The 19,816-nt window shown below is 45.7% G+C and overlaps 1 protein-coding gene and 1 long non-coding RNA gene across 2 annotated transcripts in view; one reads left to right on the top strand and one right to left on the bottom strand.

The window, feature by feature from the left end:
* LOC143963563 (uncharacterized) overlaps positions 1-19,816 on the bottom strand; it is a 72,598-nt gene that overhangs the window by 20,420 nt on the left and 32,362 nt on the right. The gene's annotated exons all lie outside the window — the stretch shown is intronic.
* SLC20A1 (solute carrier family 20 member 1) overlaps positions 3,721-19,816 on the top strand; it is a 43,766-nt gene continuing 27,670 nt past the window's right edge. The window contains 1 exon segment of the mRNA XM_077469597.1: positions 3,721-3,985. The gene's annotated coding sequence lies outside the window, so the exon portion shown is untranslated.

The following is a 19,816-nucleotide window of genomic DNA, read 5'->3' on the forward strand; positions in this document are numbered from 1 at the left end:
CCACCTCCCCGATGAAGTACTGTGTTGCATGAAGGCCATCAAAAACCTAGAAAAGACAGCTGGCCTCCTGATTACATTATTTAAGAAGATGGTGGTGATGTACCCAATGGGCTGCATTGCCACAGCATATCCCTACAAACACTTCTGGATCGATGGGTGTATTAGTACTTTTTAGTGAATTATCCAGCTATTTAATGAATGGGGAGGGGGGTAATATATAGGGTGGGTTGAAGTTCCTTTTTAAGCAAATCATCCTCATTTACTCTGAAGAGCCTAGGTAAAGTTCCTGCCACTGTTGCACTACAGAGGTACCTAAAAGTCAACCTTTTGTTTGCCCATGCTAGTCAAAGTAACCGGTTCTTTAGGGACTTTTCCTTGGCTGTGCATTTAGGGCTGTACCATTAAAGTGGTAGTAAACTGCAGACTTTCCATTAAAAAAAAAATAATTCCCTGCAAGCAATGGCATAGCGTACTAGTATGCGTCGCATACTAGCACATTATGAAATATTTACCTGAGAACGAAGCCCTCCAGCGGTGCGCTGTCACCGCTGACAGGGCTTCCATCTTCCCCCGGTCTTGCTTCCGGGTTTGCTGGCTCCGATCCTGTTAATGGCTGAGCCACAATGACATAACTCCCACTCATGAGCACAGAAGTTACGCATTACGGCACAGAGCTCTGAAGGGGTGTCACCTGGTGACGTCACCAGCTGCATCCAATGTATCTACTAAACACTGCAAGTTTGGGAAATATTCACTGTACCTACTGGTAATTATAGGCTTATCTATAGGTAAAAGTTCAAAAGCGAAGTTTACTACAGCTTCAACAAGCCATTTTATGGATGGATGAAGAACAACATATAGCACCGGAGTCGATGAGGGATTGCTTTGAACAGTTAATTGATTTTCCACCACGTCCTCCAAATAATAAGAATCTACAGCTTGAATGTTGTGTCTTATTGGGGCAACGTTTGTACAATGTCGCACACACTTACATATATTAAACACTGGGCAGACTGCACACGTTAAGTGATTGTAAAGCCAGAAGGCTTTTATCTTAATGCATTACTGCCGAACCCCTGACTTGAGTCATACCATTGCCTATGGAATATATAATTAGATTTTATTGGATAAGAGCCTATATACGCTGTTGTGTTGCATTAATGATAACAAGTGTTGCTCATTCATGCATGCACTATTTTTGTAGCACAGTGTAGTGTGTTACCGTGCAATGTGATGTGCTGCAATGCATGTTTGTTGGCAAAGTGTGTTAGGTTACCATTTAAAATGAATGGCAGTGCATCGCACCAGCACGCTTTACCTATGGCCCCATTCACACTTAAGCTTTGGTTATTTTTCTGACTTTTCTGTTAGTGTTTGTAAAGAAATATTTTCTCTGTATTTAAAGCGGTGTTCCACCCAAAAATAGAACTTCCGCTTTAAGGGAAGGTGACCCCCTGACATGCCACATTTGGCATGTCATTTTTTTTTTTGGGGGGGGGGGAGAAAAAACCCTGTTTTTAGAGGGTTCCAGCTCCTACTTCCTCCCAGGGCACTGCAGCACCGGAAGCAAGATCACCTCTCCCCCTCCCTCTCTACACGTTACAGGTCCCAGATGGTTGCCCGGCCAGTCGCAGTGTGCCATGCAGCTCATGCATGCGCATTACGTGCCCAACTGTGAAGTCACGGTCGGGCACCCACAGTGACAATGCCGGCGCCGCAGAGAAGAGGGGGAGACAAGAGGGGCTTTGTTCCCCCGCATAGCATTTGCTCATTTCCCCCGTGCCCTTGCCTGGTCTATGATCTCCAGTGTGTTCCTGTGCATGACTTGGCTGACTTCTCTTCTGATAACAGTTCCTGTGTTTAATCCTTACTACGTTGACTTCTGGCTTCCTGTCCCTGACTTGTCTGATTACCCGTTCTGGCATCCAAACCCTGGCTTCAGTTTTTAACTACGTTCTTGAACTGTGTAATTTTTTGCTAAATTATTAAAGGTGTGATTTTAAAGTGGTGGGCCACCCTAAAAAATAAAATTACATTAAAATGTTCCACAAAATATGAAAAGAAAAAAAAAACTTACCAGAAATGCCTGTTGCTAGGCAGATCGTCCTAATCTGCCTCTTTCTACTCCACGGTGATCTTTGGTCTTCTCTCCTCCTCGCGTTATATTATGGGGAATGGGGCGCGGTGTGTTCTAGGAACTGTGTGTGTCCCAGAACACAGCGCACCCCATTCACAAAGCGCTGCGCAACTCGCGTATGCGCAGTAGGAAACGGGGAGTGAAGCCGCAAGTATCCACTGCCTGTTTTCGTTAGATAGAATGGCAGCGCCAGGACCCGAGAGTTGAGGGACGGGTCGGCCTCGGGCAGCCGTCATCACGAGCACCCTGGACAGGTAATTGTGCTTATTAAAAGTCAGCAACTACAGTGTTTGTAGCTGCTGACTTTTAAAAAAATAAAAATTTCAGCTGGCCCTCCCCTTTAAGTGCATTTTCTTACTCCACCTGGTTCATGGTTCCTGACACCTGTGTGTTTCATAAAGTGCTAAAAAAGCTGTGCTCCTCACAGTTCTTAGCCTTGTAATGATGGGTGCTCCAAATGACTGCCATGGATGGTGCTGTGCCAGAAACAAATGAAAAGATGCAGCTGGGTTGCCTAGAGAAAGGGACCCGCAAGTCTCCCTAACAGATTTTCTTCTGGGGTCCCCCGCCAGGGCTCCTCCTCTTCGGCAAGAAACCCCCAAGGAAAGCCACTTTCCATGGGTAACCTGTGTGTGTTCGCTCCCAAGCCACCCTGTCTGTGTCTATTTTCACAGGGTGGGAGGCTTGGCTCTGCCCGACACAGCAGTTGATTGATAGCAGGGAGAGCCACTGGCCCAGGGAGGAGGGGGACAGCAGTGAAGACCGCCGCTCTCATGCTCATCGCTGGATCGGGCTCAGGTAACAGTAAGGTTGGGGGACTGAAACCTGGACACATGATTCAAAACCCGGACTGTCCAGGTGAATCCCGGATAGGTGGCAACCCTAGCAGGGGCTTCTGCAGTATGGAAGTTTTTTTTTCATCTTAATGCATAGAATGTGTTAAGGTAAAAAAACCTTGAACCTCTGTAAAGCGGAGTCCCACCCAAAAGTGGAACTTCGGCTTATTTGCTTCCTCCCCCCTCTGGTGTCACATTTGGCACCTTTTGGGGGGGGGGGGGGGGGCGTTTATGACAAGTCCACTTCTGGGAGACAGGCCACAGCCTGATCTCCTGGAAGTTTGACCCCCCTCCTTCACCCGGGAATCGATCCGAAGATCAGCTGCGGCGCCGACATTGCAGGCTCCCTGGACAGGTAAGTGTCCAGATATTAAAAGTCAGCAGCTACAGTATTTGTAGCTGCTGACGTTTACATTTTTTTTAGGCCGAACCTCTTCTTTAAGCTTCAACCTAAAAACCTGGAACCTGATTGGTTTCTGTGCAGCACTGCACTAGAATCTGCACTCTCCAGTTTTAGTAAATCTCCCCCAATGTATTATAAGCTACAAGACACCCCTCTCAGCCATCACTTCTTCCTTTCCGCTCAGTGCTCTCTCCCCATCCATCAACGTCATCTGTGACGTACACCCCCTCCCCTGTCCTCATCCAATCACATTCCTCTGTCTCTATACACGCGGGATACAGCTGTCATTTCCAGAACTATCCGCCCCTCCCCCGCCACGCTCATTCCCTTGTTTTCTAGGCTCCCCACCGACTAAAAACGTTTATTTCACTGACAGCCCCCCCGGGGGGCACCGGCGGGACGGGTGGAGGCCGGGGTGGTTACAGGGAGGGTGTGGGAATGAATGAATGGCCGCGGTGTGCTGGGCGGGGCGACCCCGCCCCCATGGGCTCTCTTATATTACACACACGAGGCCGGTGCTGTGAATATGGCGCTGAGGACGTTGTGAGATCGGCATCTCCAGGACTGACTGACCGGCCACCGAGAGATCCTACCGGGAGACACACGGTGGTGAGTCCGCCCTACACCAGCATTTTATTTATATATATATATATATATCTATCTATGTCTCCATCTCACCGATCAGGGACTACAACACCCAGCATGGCCCATCTGTCTAATCTTTGGGTCCCGCTGCCCTGATCTATCATTGTAGATCTCCCATGTGACATTGTGTATAGATGGCATCCAGCAGGACAAGAACAATTTGTATTCTTATCCTACATTGCCAGCTATAGTGTGATATCCCATAATATGGAGCTCCGATCGCTCCCTTGCTGTGATTGGTGCAATCACATTCCATTCTGATTTATTTCAGCTCCTAGAAGCAATCAAGAAAGATCACACTCCAGGGGGAGGATCCTTAGTGGGGTGTTTTTTTTTTTTTTTTTTTTTTTTTTTTTTAAAGTCCAGTTATTTTATTTTGGCTGTAGATAAGATTTCTAAAGGAGTCACATGGCTGAAATCAATCTCTCTCTCTGATTGTATTCTGGCTTTGTATGGTGATCTGAGAGTCTTGTGATGTATTCTTTCCCCACTGGCCAGTTTACAATCCAGGTGTGTTCAATATCCCACCCATCGCCTGATCTGTGATCTGCATGGGGGGGGGATCTCTTTTATAGATTCACCGGGGTGGGGGGGATCTCTCTTTTTTTTATAGATTCACCGGGGGGACGTCGGATCTGTTTTAAAGACCCCCCCTCTAGGGGTGGGGGACATCTGTGTGGTGGCTTTTTATTTTGTTTTATAGATTTATCTAAGGGGGGCATCAGTTTTTATAGATTTTATCTAAGGGGGGATCCATTTTGTAGATTCATCTAACTACTAATTTTTTTATCATTTTTAAAAGTGTGTGTGTGATGGATAATAAAAAAAAAAAATTTAAACTGCTTTCAGGTTTTTATAAAAGGAACACACAAAACGTACAGATTGAGTTCTGCTTAATCAGTGTGTGTGTGTGTGTGTGTGTGTGTGTGTATGTGTGTGTGTGTGTGTGGTTTTTTTTTTTTTTTTTTTTTTTTTTTTTATCCTGATTTCAGTTAAACTGCCATCCTGAGAATTCTAGAACGTCCTCTAAGATTCTTTTCCCTGCAGTGTTTTATCTGCATGCTTGTACAGTGTTCTCCGAGTCCGGGTCAGTTTGAGACGCTGTTACGAAGTAGATGGTGGGGTTGTGAGCTTTGTGATCTACAAGGTTGCTAGTGTATACCTGTCTGTCAAAGTTTCAGCCTGTCTAATGGCAATGTACTTTCCAGAAGCTGTCCTAGTGACAGATACTTCCCTTCATGCACAGGCCACAGCTGGCAATCTATGCATCAGGAACACGTGCTGGCCTCCTGAGCAGGGATTAAATGCAGGCCTGCGTTTTGCTCCAGCCTGGAATAGATTTCCCTAGCAGGGTCATATATTCTTTGGTGTACACCTTTTTTCTTGGGTACAGCCTTTCTTAAGCTTTTTAATGCAGAGGAACCCTTAAAAAAAACTTTCAGGTCTTGGGGGATAATCTACAGCGAAGGCTACAGTAGATCTAAATAAGACTAAGGCGTATGGCAGCATATTCGCTACCGAGGGCTGCTCTGCAACAAATTTTCAGTAATAGTGATTGAAATAATCAGCTGATCGGGTCCGCCTCTTGGGTGGCCCCGATCAGACCCTCTATTATCCTTTATGGAGTGGCACATTATACCCACTGACATCTGATCCGCCAAAAACAGATGGATGGGGATCTGCTTGCCCCATCTTCCTACCACAGGGTCTCAACTTTCTAAACAAATGGCCACTTTTCTGTCCTTCAGATTTTATTTATTTTTTTTTGGGTGGGGGGGGCGCCTGGATTGTGTCTATAGGGAGTAAAAAATGAGCCAGCGTTAGTAAACCATCCCCCATTATTGGTGTCATTGTGAGGCATTGGGCCCCATCGTTGGCGTTGTCGTTGGGTGTAATAGTACCCATTATTGGTGTCATTGGGAGGAATTGTGCTCCATCATTGGCATCTTTTGGGCACCATTGTTGGTGTCTTTGGGAGGAATTGTGTTCTTCATTGGTGTCTGTGGATAAAATGGCACCCAGGGGCTGTATAAAAGCAGGCAAAGGTCCACATCTGGCCCCTGGACCGCAGTTTGGTGACCTCTGGGGGGGGGGCCGTCTTTCTCTGGTAATTTGAAAGAAAGGCCCATCAAATAGTTTTTGGGAAGAATGCCATTTATATTGGTTGGTAGTTGTGGAAAAATATCCCATTATACATATGGCTAAAAAAGAGCGTTGGTGTTGATTGTCAGAGTCACAAATTACTGAGTAGTTTATGAACCCCTACCAACCTCCTGGAGGAACCTTGGTCCTTAAAGGCTGCTCTGTTTCTTCAGAAAGATCTGTAGAAAAGACACGGTGGACCTTCATTACATCATCAGCTGGAAATTACAGCAGCAGAAAGTTTTCCGTTCAAGTATAAATGGCTTTGGGAAGACCAAACTGAGTCACAAACCAGCATGTCTGTGAATCATAGTTCTGCGTGTCCTGGTTGTTTGTGGTCTGATCGGTTGCTATGTAGTGAGAGTTTTTTTATTTTTTATTCTTGTACTAGAGAATAGATAAAAATACTTGTCTTTTTTCCTCATATGCAGTTTGATGGTCTCGCAGCAATAGCATGGTTTACACCCACGGCTGAGTGTATTGAGCATATATATACGATCAGTAGAGAATTATCAGCTGTCAGTGAATGGTGTGTTGGAGGGTTTATATTTCTAGGACAGTTGGCAGTGAGGGTATATATTTGGTAGTCGTGTACATGTTATCACCTACCTCTTGGCAGTACATGGGGTAGAAATTGAGAAATTGGTGTCCAGGACCTAGAGCACATCCTTTATCTTTCCTGTGCTCAGGGTGACACAGATAACGTTTATTGCAGGAATATAAAAGAAATAAATGGAATTGATCAATGACTGTTTTTGAAAACTGTCACTGCTTGATGATCAGTCGCTTATCTGCTAATTACAACAAACTGTCCTCCCTCTTATTGTTTGCAGTATGATTTCCCCAGTTATACTTTAACCATAGTGTGTCAAGTAGCTGCTGAAACGGAAACGAGTATACAGTAAACAGTTTTCACTGCGAGGTTATACATTTGCTGTAGGTGCGCTTAGTAGTTCACCTGAACCGATAGCTGTGTAGAGAGATTAGCATTCATGGCTGAGGATCACGGTCCAGGGTTGTGAGTGGGTAGATTGTTATTAATGGAGTACCCCAGATATGACGTAGGTGGGAATCTCAATCCTGTAGCATCCGTCAAGGGTTAAAATAGGATTGGCGGATTTGGCTCCTTTAGCGTTTAGATGGCAGTTGTCCATGTGTTCATTATCTGACTGGCAAGTGTCATAGTGGCAGCACAGATCTTCTTGTTGGCAGCTTCATCCTGGGGGAGCAGCCATTCCTGGCAGGGGGGATGACCTTCAGAATTGAAGGTGCCCATAATCGGAGAGCAATCTGGGTCACAGTGATCTAAAGCAGGCAGAGACCAATTATGGCATTTAGACGCCAGGGTGTTTTTTTTTTTTTTTTTTTTTTTTTTTTTGCCAACTTCTAAGGAGCATTGGCTACCTGGGATAGGGATTTCCCAGTCCTGATCTAATCTTCACAAATAATTCGTAGGCATCGTTTGCTTCTGAGATTTAAAGAATTTATACCACGTGTACAGATTCTATTGTATGAGTTAATTGTTCATTTTCAAACTCTTGAGTAACCTTTACCCAAAGTGAACTTCTAGTACACGAGGTACATTTACTGAATTGTGTATTATGCATGTCAAGTTTGGTGTGTGTGGGGTGTTTTTTTTTTTTTTTTTTTTTTTTTTAATACCTTTTACCATCTTCGGACATGTGACAGCACGCAGATAAAGCTAACGATGGACATTAGCCTTTTACCATCCACAGATGCCCTAGTGGTGGCATCATGGTGGGTTGTTGAGGTGTCCTGATGCTCATCGGCATTGGAATCGTGAACTGATTAGGCCAGATTGAGCAACCATCATCTGGTGTTCGTGATAGTAACTTTCTCCCTAGTCTGAAGGACACGCTTACCTGACTACTCCATGTTGTGCACACAGGAGATGATTAATTAGGAATGTCATTTCCCTGACTCCTCTTTTGTCTGGCAGTCACGTGACCTTGGCCTTGGGAGAAGCATTCACTTATCAGCCAGCAGCTCAGCAGCAAAGGAAAGGGTGGGGGTTTGGTGGATTCTGAGTAATGGGGCAACCAGTAAGAGCCGGTTTCTCCTTTTGTGTAATGAAGCAAGGGAGGAGGAATTGGTGATCGAGGAAATGTCGTCACTTTCAGTCAATGAGTAAGCATAGACTTGCCCACCCAGCAGCGTGCGTTCTAAGTCAGCCATACCCCCTGCTTACATGCTGAGGAAATGGCTGCATTGTTTGTGAAGACAATAAGTTGCCATCCTTCTGTGCCATGGTTACTGTTTATACATGTTTATTGGTGTGTGACACTGCAGACAATGGCCGCAAATGGTAGGGTGGTGATGGTTGTGGTGTCCCGGGTTGAAAGTGTTGCCTTGCCATGTGGCACCTTGTTGGGCAAGAAGGTGCTGCGTTTCGTAGTTCCACAAGGATCATTTAAACTACAGGTCTCTGCAGGCGTTCAGCAAGTGCCGGCATGCCACATCTAGTAAAGGCTGGGACTTGTAGTTCCGTGACAGTCTGCCTGTGATCCTCCTACACTGCAGATAGGAGGGCTGAAGAAAACTTTTCCCATTGGGCACTCTTTCATGTGGTGGTGGGGTGATATGAAACCTTTGGGTCTGGTTTAAGTGCGAATTGAAGTAAAAAATTTGCACCTGAATCTGTGAACAAAACTGCACTGAACACACATGAACCTAGCCTAAATAAATATAAATTGGCTGCGTTGCCTTTGGTTACGTAGAACATTTCCATGGTTGTAGTATTGCAAGTAAATCGCATACAGTAGCAAATCTATTTTAATCGTTTTTCATACTTTTAAATCTATGGTAGCATCAAAAGAAGAGTGTAGATTACTCCAATTTATGCTGGTAATGTCTAATCGGGTGCAAACGTCCCTAATAGAATCAAAAGATTGTATTTCAGTGAATGACTCATCTGAAGCTGGTCAAACACATGCTACAATCTAATTGTACATCCTCCCTTAGACTTGCCAACAGCTACATTTTGCAAGGACCCATCTGTTTTGGGCAGGGATATCTGAAGTCTTATGCAAGGCAGAGACTGCTAGATTAGGTTCTGAAACCATGTGGAATCTCCTGTTGGCTGCTGCACCCAAGTCTGCCTGAATACATCAACACTCGATGTGTAGAGGGGCCAGGAGTGCTGCTGGGGGACCCCAGAAGAGGAGGATCGGGGCCAATCTGCAAAACCCTTGCACAGAGGAGGTCTTCATTGTCCAAGTTCTGCTCCTCTGAACACCACACAGTAAGTGGGGCATGAATGGAGGGCAGTAGAGCATCATCCCAAAAGAGGACCTCCAAATCATCCTGCTCCAATCTCTAAACAGAGAGGATGCAATTAGGGATGCATAGGCGTGTCAGAGTTGCAGGAATCGGAAAAAGAACGCATTAGGTAGTGTATAAATTTGTTTCCCAACCTGTCAAACGTGTATAGTGCACTCCATCACAAATATCTGAAAGGTACCCAACTTCTTTAGCAGCCCATAGCCCAGGGTCCGGTAGGGAATAGAATTTCCAGTAACCTGGGATTAACGCCCCCCCCCCCCCCCCCCCCCCACCAAAAAAAAACCTGCAAGACACAGGCATAATGAGCTATCATGCATGGCGTAGTAGCTGATTGAGAATTACTTACCTTAGATCGAAGCCCCCCGCAGTGGTCCTTGTACACTGCTCCCGCCAGTGACATTTCTGGAGTTACTTCCGACGGGTATTGTAGGCCCCGAAGCTGTGACTGGCCGGGGCAGGTATAACGTCACTCCGGCGCAAGAGCTGCCAGTAACAGAATAGTAGCTGACACAACGGCGTGGACGTTTCATTGCACGTGTGCCGATGATGTCGGCATATGCAGATATCCAAGGTCGCTACAGGTAAGTCTCATTTTAGGCTTGTCTGTAGTCAAAAGTGGCTGCAAAGGGTTTACAACCGCTTTTAAATCTTCTTCTGTTTTTTATATTAAGAGGGTGGAGGGGAAGAGTCATGCGTACCTGCTCTATGCAATGCTCTTGCACAAAGCAGCCCCGATCGTCTTCTGGGTTTACCTGCCGGCACTCCAGGCCCCTCTTTGGCGGGTTCCCCCATGGAAACCCACTTTCTATGGAGACACCCGATTCCCCACTGCTGCATCCATTGACAGACAGCAGAACACGGCCAAGGCCCCCAGCTCCTGTGTCACAGCATTTGACAGCAGCAGGAGCCATAGGCTCCCATTACTATCAATCTCTCCGATGAGGAGTGAGACGGTCTCACGTAAGAAAGGGGTGGGTCTGGGGGGAGTCTCGGCACAGAAGGTTTTTCACCTTGATGCATAGAATGTATTAAGGGAGAAGTATGGCCAAAGCTTGTTTGGCTTTACTTCTGTTGATCATAGGAGTGTCGTTCGTTCTGCACTACTGTGACCCATTTTCAGCAGAAAGTGGGCTGAAGTCTGCTGTCTGCTGACCTCAAAACAGTCGGTCCAGGCTTGTGTTATGACCATGGAGTCGGAACCGCCAAATCCCTGGACAGACACCTGGCTCAGCCACTCAGTGAGCTGCTGAGAGCCTGAGCCAGGTCACTTCCACCCCTCCACAGCCCAGCGCTGTGACTGACAGTCAGCAGCTCACTGCTTGAGGAGCTGTGAGAACTGAGCAATTGGTGTTCGATCTCTCGGTACTCAGTGTTGGAGGCGCAGGGGGAAATGCAGCATTGGACTGATACTACATCCACCTAGGAAAGTATGAATCTTAAAAAATAAAAAAAAATGAATGAATAGGTTCTATCATTCTATTGGTGCATGACCAGCCCCTACGAGATTCAGTCTCTGTCATTGTATTGGTGTATGGCTATCCCCATGAGATTCGTTCTCCGTCATTCTATTGGTGTATGGCCAGCCCCTATGAGATTCTTTCATTCAACAAAACAAAAATGACTAGATTCCCCCATCACACACCTTTGGATTCCTGTTCCTGCTGTGCCTTTGGATTCTAGGCTGGGTTCCCACTTACGCAATTTGGATTCAGTTTTCTCCGCATCCAATTCACACAGCAGGAGAGTGGCTGACTATGGAGCCGGATCACACGTCTCTGGTGCGATTTGCACAGGAGTCCTGTGCATCTTTTGGTCTGTTTCAGGTCTGAATGCAGACAAAATTTTTGGTTGACATTGGACCTGAAATGGTAAATGAAAACGCCCCGGACTCCAGGGAGCCGCTCTGTTCTCATATCTGAACCCAGCCTAAAGAAAATGTGCAATTCAGTGAATGGACGGGCGGCCTCTGCCCGGGCACTGGTGATCACTCTATGTAGTGCATAGTCTTCCTATATGGGAGGTACGAGCAGACAGCTACACAGTCTGCATTACACCTCTAATCTGCTGATCGTGGGTGCAACGCTTTAAAGGCCCTAACAAAAATGCCCCTTTCACACAATTGTGCCACTTGGATCTGCCCGTCTGTTTCAGATAGATCTGAGCGGGCAACCCACTGAAGTCCATGTACAGTTTGCCCACACTCATGCGTTGTGGAACATGTGCAAAAATAGTCTGCTTTCCCACAATGCACAAAGATACATAGCCCTTAAGCAAACGCATGGTAGTGCCATTATTAATGACGGCCCAAAAAAACATACTTTTTTTTTTTTTTTTTGTGTAAAAACCCTAAGGTCCCTTTCACATGGCAGACCGTTTAGGTCTGCCTGTCAGGGTTTTTTTATTTTTATTTATTTTTTATTTATTTTTTTGCGGACCTGAACGGATGCTCCATGCAGGTCTATGGAGGGACGGATGTCAGCGGTAATATGTCTGTTGACATCCGATCTGCTAAATTCAGATAGATGGAAAATAGGGTTCCTATTGCAGAGATAGACCTGTCATCCACCTGCTCAGTGGGGATCAACAGAGCGGACACGACCGTGTGAAAGGTGCCTTAAACCCCATACATTCTCTCAGATTTTCTGCTGCTTTTATTTATTTTTTCCTTCAGATTTACTAAAACCATATGAGGTCAAACCTTAAGAGTTTCAATTTGTAGTGCAAGGGCCTGCCCTATTGCATACACGTTTTTTGGTAAAGCTAAAGACAAAAATCAGCATAAAATCTGGTGGTGTATGGGGCTTTAGAACCACTTTAAAAGGTGACCTAACCCTTTCACAATTGTGTTGCTGATGCTTGTGTGATATGGCTCTTTCTCTCATGGTGGAGTGTGTTGAAGTATTACTCAAGTTTAATGCACTTTACAGCACTAACCATCCCAGCAATAAAAAAAATGGTTATGTAATCTACTTCCTATTTGTAGAATGGTACTCTGTAATGATTGGCTAAGAATGATAAAAAAAATATATATTTTTTTTTTTAATCTCTTCAAAAATATGATTGTTCAAATTGCCCTCTAAATTTCAAGGGCAATTACCTTGAAATTGCCCTGAAATTGCCCTCACCCCCCTATAAAAGCAGCAGTTTTATTAAGAAAGTCTGTAATTAAAGGTCACACCAATGGGCTGACAGCAAAAATGAAGTGATAAAAGTTTGTGAAATGCCAGGAGGCATGTGCTTTATCCCTGGTATTATGCAACTTCTTGGCACGTTTAAAGGCAGACTCCAGGCACAGAGTTTTGTAAGGTATGCTTGTAAACAGATGTTACCTGTCCTCATTTGTATCACATTGCTGGATTGCTTAATTGTATGTTAAAATTGACACTTACTTTTATTTATTTATTTTTAATTTTATCTTTATTTTTTTTCTGCCGGTTGGTGCAGGTTCTGCTGGCCCACTCCTGGGTATGGGTGCTGTGGGTCCCATACTCTAGTATAGTCCTTTTTGCCCCGCTTGGCCATTCACGACACTTTGAGACCCACAGCTTTCTAATGCATAGGGCACGACTATCAGAAAGAAGTATTGATTTTAATGTGTTAAGTGATTTGCTGTGTATGAGGACAGGTAACAATTGTTTACACATGAGAACTTTTGTGCTTGGAGTTCTGCCGTAAGGCTCTGTTCCCATACAGATGCAGTGCATGCATTGCTACTTAAAAGGGCTATGCGAGAAATGTGCAAAAGAATTCCCTGAACGTGCAAAAAAAAAACAAACACTGCACCAAAGTTCATGGTACTTTGTGACCATCCTTTTTTTTTTTGGGGCCGTCATTAATAAATAATGGCACTACCATGCGTTTGCTTAAGGGCTATGTATCTTTGTGCATTGTGGGAAAGCAGACTATTTTTGCACATGTTCCACAACGCATGAGTGTGGGCAAACTGTACATGGACTTCAGTGGGTTGCCCGCTCAGATCTATCTGAAACAGACGGGCAGATCCAAGTGGCACAATTGTGTGAAAGGGGCATTTTTGTTAGGGCCTTTAAAGCGTTGCACCCACGATCAGCAGATTAGAGGTGTAATGCAGACTGTGTAGCTGTCTGCTCGTACCTCCCATATAGGAAGACTATGCACTACATAGAGTGATCACCAGTGCCCGGGCAGAGGCCGCCCGTCCATTCACTGAATTGCACATTTTCTTTAGGCTGGGTTCAGATATGAGAACAGAGCGGCTCCCTGGAGTCCGGGGCGTTTTCATTTACCATTTCAGGTCCAATTTCAACCAAAAATTTTGTCTGCATTCAGACCTGAAACAGACCAAAAGATGCACAGGACTCCTGTGCAAATCGCACCAGAGACGTGTGATCCGGCTCCATAGTCAGCCACTCTCCTGCTGTGTGAATTGGATGCGGAGAAAACTGAATCCAAATTGCGTAAGTGGGAACCCAGCCTAGAATCCAAAGGCACAGCAGGAACAGGAATCCAAAGGTGTGTGATGGGGGAATCTAGTCATTTTTGTTTTGTTGAATGAAAGAATCTCATAGGGGCTGGCCATACACCAATAGAATGACCGAGAACGAATCTCATGGGGATAGCCATACACCAATACAATGACAGAGACTGAATCTTGTAGGGGCTGGTCATGCACCAATAGAATGGAGAATGAATCTCATAGGGGATGGCCATACACCAGTAGAATGATGGAGCATGAATCTCATAGGGGCTGGTCATACAACAATGCAATGACTGAGACTGAATCTCGTAGATGCTGGCCATACACCAATACAATGACTAGTAGGGGCTGGCCATACACCAATAGAATGATGGAGAATGAATCTCGTAGGTGTTGGCCATACACCAATAGAATGATGGAGAATGAATCTTGTAGGGGCTGGTCATACACCCATAGAATGACTGACTGAGAATGAATCTCTTGGGGGCTGGCCATACACCAATAGAATTATGGAGAATGAATCTTGTAGGGGCTGGCCATACACCAATAGATTTTTGGTTGGAATGTTGCGTTTAGGAACGTTTGCTCGGTTTTCTGATCGTTATTGCGTTATGATAGATGTTCTGTGTGATGGCGGTTAGAAGACTGGAAGGATCAGGATGGAGTATTCTGGAACATTCCTGGCAGTGTTTGATTTTCATTTGGAAAGTTTTTATTTATCAGAACTGGATGATGATGATGACATTTGAGGTACTTTCCAAGGACATTGGTCCTGACATTGAAGGAAGGAATTTCCATAGGAACCTTCGTTTGACAATCTGTTGCTTGTGCTCGTGTGTGCCGGGCCAATGTAGACGTGGCATGCTGGGACTTGTGGTTCCTGAGGACGCTATCATTGTGTAAATGGTGGTCGTCATGTCCTGAGGACTGGTGACCCTGTAAATGGCGGGGATTGTGTATAGCAGAGCTCCATATCCCGGCCCCGTACACTGTATACCCGGGCCGGCTGTGTGAGGAGTATATAGTGTATTATGAGGGATGGAGTCCTCCTCCCCGCAGACTTATCACTGGCCTGTTTGAACAGGAAGGTTTTGGCGCTCACACGGCTCCCCTCCCCTCCCCCTGTGCCCGCTTAGCGCCTTTATTGTGCTACATCAGGCGGGAAGCCGGAGAGGTGACGGATCGATAGACGGTGAGTACACGGCCACCGACCTCCCCCCCCCCCCCCCCCCCCCTCCTTCACACACCGACCACTGCAAGGTCACGTCTACCGCAGGATGCCGGGGACATCGCACAACGGCGACTGAGAGGACCCAGGGCAGTGGAGACAGGATGGGGCACTATCTCTGCATGGAGGGTGTATATGGGGGGGGGCGGGCACTACCAGTATCCCTGCATAGAGGCTGTATATATGTGGGGCACTACCAGTATCCCTGCATAGAGGCTGTATATATGTGGGGCACTACCAGTATCCCTGCATAGAGGCTGTATATATGTGGGGCACTACCAGTATCCCTGCATAGAGGCTGTATATATGTGGGGCACTACCAGTATCCCTGCATAGAGGCTGTATATATGTGGGGCACTACCAGTATCCCTGCATAGAGGCTGTATATATGTGGGGCACTACCAGTATCCCTGCATAGAGGCTGTATATATGTGGGGCACTACCAGTATCCCTGCATAGAGGCTGTATATATGTGGGGCACTACCAGTATCCCTGCATAGAGGCTGTATATATGTGGCGCACTACCAGTATCCCTGCATAGAGGCTGTATATATGTGGCGCACTACCAGTATCCATGCATAGAGGCTGTATATATGTGGGGCTGTACCACTATCCCTGCATGGAGGGTGTGTATATATATATATATATATATATATATATATATATATATATATATATATATATATATATATATATATATATATATATATTTATGGGGCTGTACCAGTGTCCCTGCATGGAGGTTGCATGTGTGTTGCCAACACTGTGTTGTTGTGTAGTGTGAATATATAGTACAGGTGAGGGGTCGCAGCCATTCATTCAGTGATCTTCTCTACACATCACAACCCTGCCGTATCTCCTGTACCCTTTTGGGTGTGTGATCTTGCGTTTTTCTGTTTTGGGGTTCCATGAACAATGATTGATGCTGCAAGTGTGACATGTTCCCCTTCACACCAGTGTGACTTAACAGGCCAAAGTCGCATGATAATTTGCTCCTAATTTCTGCCTATGAAATAGTTCAAATCGGTGCGACTGTCTTGCACAAACTTTGAAAAGTTTCCTGCAATTTTTAATTTTTTGGGCAATTTCATGAACATTGACACCTGTACATGAAGTCACACAGGGCAGCAAGCTGCACATGAAATCGCACCGACCAGCAGCTTTGAAATGGTGCCAAAGTATTGCAAAGATGGATTTGGTGTGAACGCGGGGCTAATACTAATATCGCCTGCCAGGAGCGGGTGTGCTACTAACATACTGTATACCATGAGAAGAGTGAGGTGTATTACGTGAGTGGTGTAGTATTCTGCCGCATGGAGTGGTGTGTAGTACTAATCTGTGTGGAGTAGTAGTAGATCATGCACAGTGTTGGTAGATGTGTAGGAGGACAGACTAGAAGAAATGTCACCTCTCCAGGGGCTCACCCATAACCTGCGCTGTGGGTGGGGGAAGAGTATATCTGCTATCTGCAGTCCCCAGCTTTTGTTGGCCAAGGTCATTATCTGTCTGCTAGCCACCACTAAAGTGGTGATAAAGCTGTAGTTAAAGCAAGGATCCACCCAAAAGGGACGCTCTGCTTGTTTGCACCCTCCCCTGACACATTTGACACTTTTTTTGGGGGGAGAGAAGCAGGTACCTGCTCCTCTTCCTGGTAAGATTGCTGCATGGCGATCTGTCATTTCTGGCTCCTTCTCCATGCTGACTTCTGGGACACAGGTCCTAGAAGACGGCGTGACCATTTGTAAAACGCAGCATGACTTGCGCATGTGCAGTAGGAAACGGTGTGAAGCAGCAAGGCTTCACATCCTGTTTCCCTTACTACAGATGCCTGCACCCAAAGCTGAAAAGCTGATTGACCAATTGGCTAGGAGTGTCTACATCACTGGATCCCTGGACAGTTAAATGTCCATGGTACTTGTAGCTACTGTCCTGTGTCTTCCCCCTGAATGTCAGCCAGTTAACATAAATCAGATGACGTTTAGCCAGTGTATACAGATGCCAGTCCAGCAACTGGTTTCTGTCAATCGAACATGCTGGGAAAACCAGTCTCCAAGCAGCCCTGGCAGGCAATGGTTGTGACTTGTGAGTGCTGATCAGTGTTCAGAGCACAAAGCCACTGCAGGGGATATTGTCACACTAACCTTGCTTAGTATGGCAATCTCTCCGGTTTTTAACCAGCCTGCTGGGTTGAACGGGGTGGGGGGGAGCTTCTAGTATGTTCCTAGCTTTAGACCTTTTTAGCAGGTTTTGTTGACACGCAAAGCTTGATGGGGGGGGGGGGGGGATTCTTTGTCATTCTGAAGCTTCCCTCCAACCACGATAGAGTGATTCTGACTGGCTGCAACCATTTTTAACTGGGTAGCTGAAGCTGCTGCATGTTCACTTCCTGGATTTACACACAGGCACATCTCCCAGCTCTCATTGGCCCTCTTATGTCTCATCTGCAGATGTCTGCACCCCAGACAGGCAGGTTTCCTTATTAAGTCAGTAGCTGCTGTCTAATTTATTTATTTTTTATTTTATTTCTGAAGGAGCCTGGAGCTCCTCTTTTTAAGGTAAGGAAACCTGAGTGACTTTGGCTTTTCAAGATCTCAATAAACACTATCCGCCATTAATGCTATCCAGCAAATGCTGCAGCTGTGATAAAGTCCAAACATGTCTCCTTTCCTTTAGTGACTAAAGACCAGACTGTACTTTATATTTTGTCCATTAGTTGGAGAGGAAGGTTTAGCTTCCACTTTGTTGGCTCATAGTTCAAACTCTGCTAGTCGCACACTGCATATGCTTGCATAACCTACATAATCTTATTTGAAATAGATTCCGTAAGAGCGTCTAACATTTATATTGGGAGTCCTGTTCTTGTCTATATGGTTCTGTTTGCTAATTCGGACATGTCGTTTAATTTTTCCTCCAGGCAAGTATACACAGGTCCAGCTTAATGTGGAATGGTGGGGGTGACGAGGAGAGATCGGATTCTGATCTCATATATTCAGAAAGTTTAATTGAAAATGTTCTTAATTGCTTGGCAACTGTTGGAATTCATTTGTGTTTGGAAAGAAAAGTCTAGATGGGATTAACAGATTAAAGAACAAATCCACCATGATTGGTTTTAGTATGTGACTCTTGATGGTTCTGCTTTTTTCCTTCTCTATAACAAAGGAAGTTCTTTAACAGATGGCTAACAGTGCAATGCAGCCTGTTGTACTGAAGTACTACCTAGCCTAGGAGCAGAACAGGTGGTTAAGGAAAATTCCATTAGTGTTCCTTGAACCATTACAAAATTGAACTAACAGATCTAATTTGAACCCATGTGGTCATACATAAATGTGCTATGGTACCTGGAGATCTGTTAATGCCAAGCAATTTGAGATCCCTATAGAACAAAAAAATGTGAACCATTAGAAGAACTGTACCTGCCATTGCTGGGGCTGCAATAGTTGCAACTCTGTGCTAGACACTTGAACTTGATGAGTTGAGTATCTGTAACTTAAGCTGACCATAGATCGAATCTCAGCTGGTTCATTAGGGACTGGCTGAGATGTGAACCATCTATAGGCAGGCTGATTGTACTTAAGTTGCTCATCGATCAGCATGTTGACTTTTTAGCATGTGACTATTACCAGGGGCTATAGCTGCTAGCAGCTATCACTGTGTTCTCCCGACAGGGAAGGCTCCCCAACCTGTGTTGCAACCTGGGGTTGCAGGAAATAAAATCGCTTAACCACTTGCCGCCCGCCCTATAGCAAATAGACGGCGGCAAAGTGGTTTCATAATCCTGACCGGGCGTCATATGACGTGATCAGGATTATGAGCCGCTGCGCGCCCCCGGGGGCGCGCATCGCGTCGATCGTTGTTGCGGGGTGTCAGTCTGACACCCGGCAACTACGATCTCGGTAAAGAGTCTCCGACGGAGACTCTTTACCACGTGATCAGCCGTGTCCAATCACGGCTGATCACAGTGTAAATAGGAAAAGCCGGTGATTGGCTTTTCCTCACTCGCGTCTGTCAGACGCGAGTAGAGGAGAGCCGATCGGCTGCTCCTCTGACGGGGGGTCTGTGCTGATCGATTATCAGCACAGCCCCCCCGAGGATGCCCACACTGGACCACCAGGGATGCCAAGGACAAGGTATGCCACCCTAGACCACAAGGGATTCTAGTCAGTGCCCATAATGGATGCCAATCAGTGCCCACAATGGGCTTCACTGATTGGCATGCATTATTGATTGGCATCCATTAGTGCAATATATTATAATACAATGCCGCCTATCAGTTCCCATCTGTGCTGCCTATCAGTGCCAACCCATGCCCACCTGTGCCGCCAACCCATGCCCACCTGTGCCCATCCGTGTCGCCCATCAGTGCCACCCCCATCAGTGCTGCCTATCAGTGCCACATATCGGTGTCCATCAGTGCCACTTCATTGGTGCCACCTCATCGGTGCCCATCAGTGCCGCCTTATCATTGCCCATCAGTGTAACCCCATCAGTGAAGGAGAAAACTTACTTATTTGCAAAGTTTTGAAACTGAAACAAAAAAAAACATTTTTTTTTTTTCAAAATTTTCGGTATTTTTATTTGTTTAGCAAAAAATAAAAACCGTAGAGGTGATCAAATACCACCAAAAGAAAGCTCTATTTGTGGGAAAAAAATGATACAAATTTCATTT

This window comes from Lithobates pipiens, unplaced genomic scaffold, assembly GCF_037356315.1.
Source record: "Lithobates pipiens isolate NorthernLeopardFrog02 unplaced genomic scaffold, aLitPip1_a1.2 Scaffold_8, whole genome shotgun sequence".
Lineage (NCBI taxonomy): Eukaryota > Metazoa > Chordata > Amphibia > Anura > Ranidae > Lithobates > Lithobates pipiens.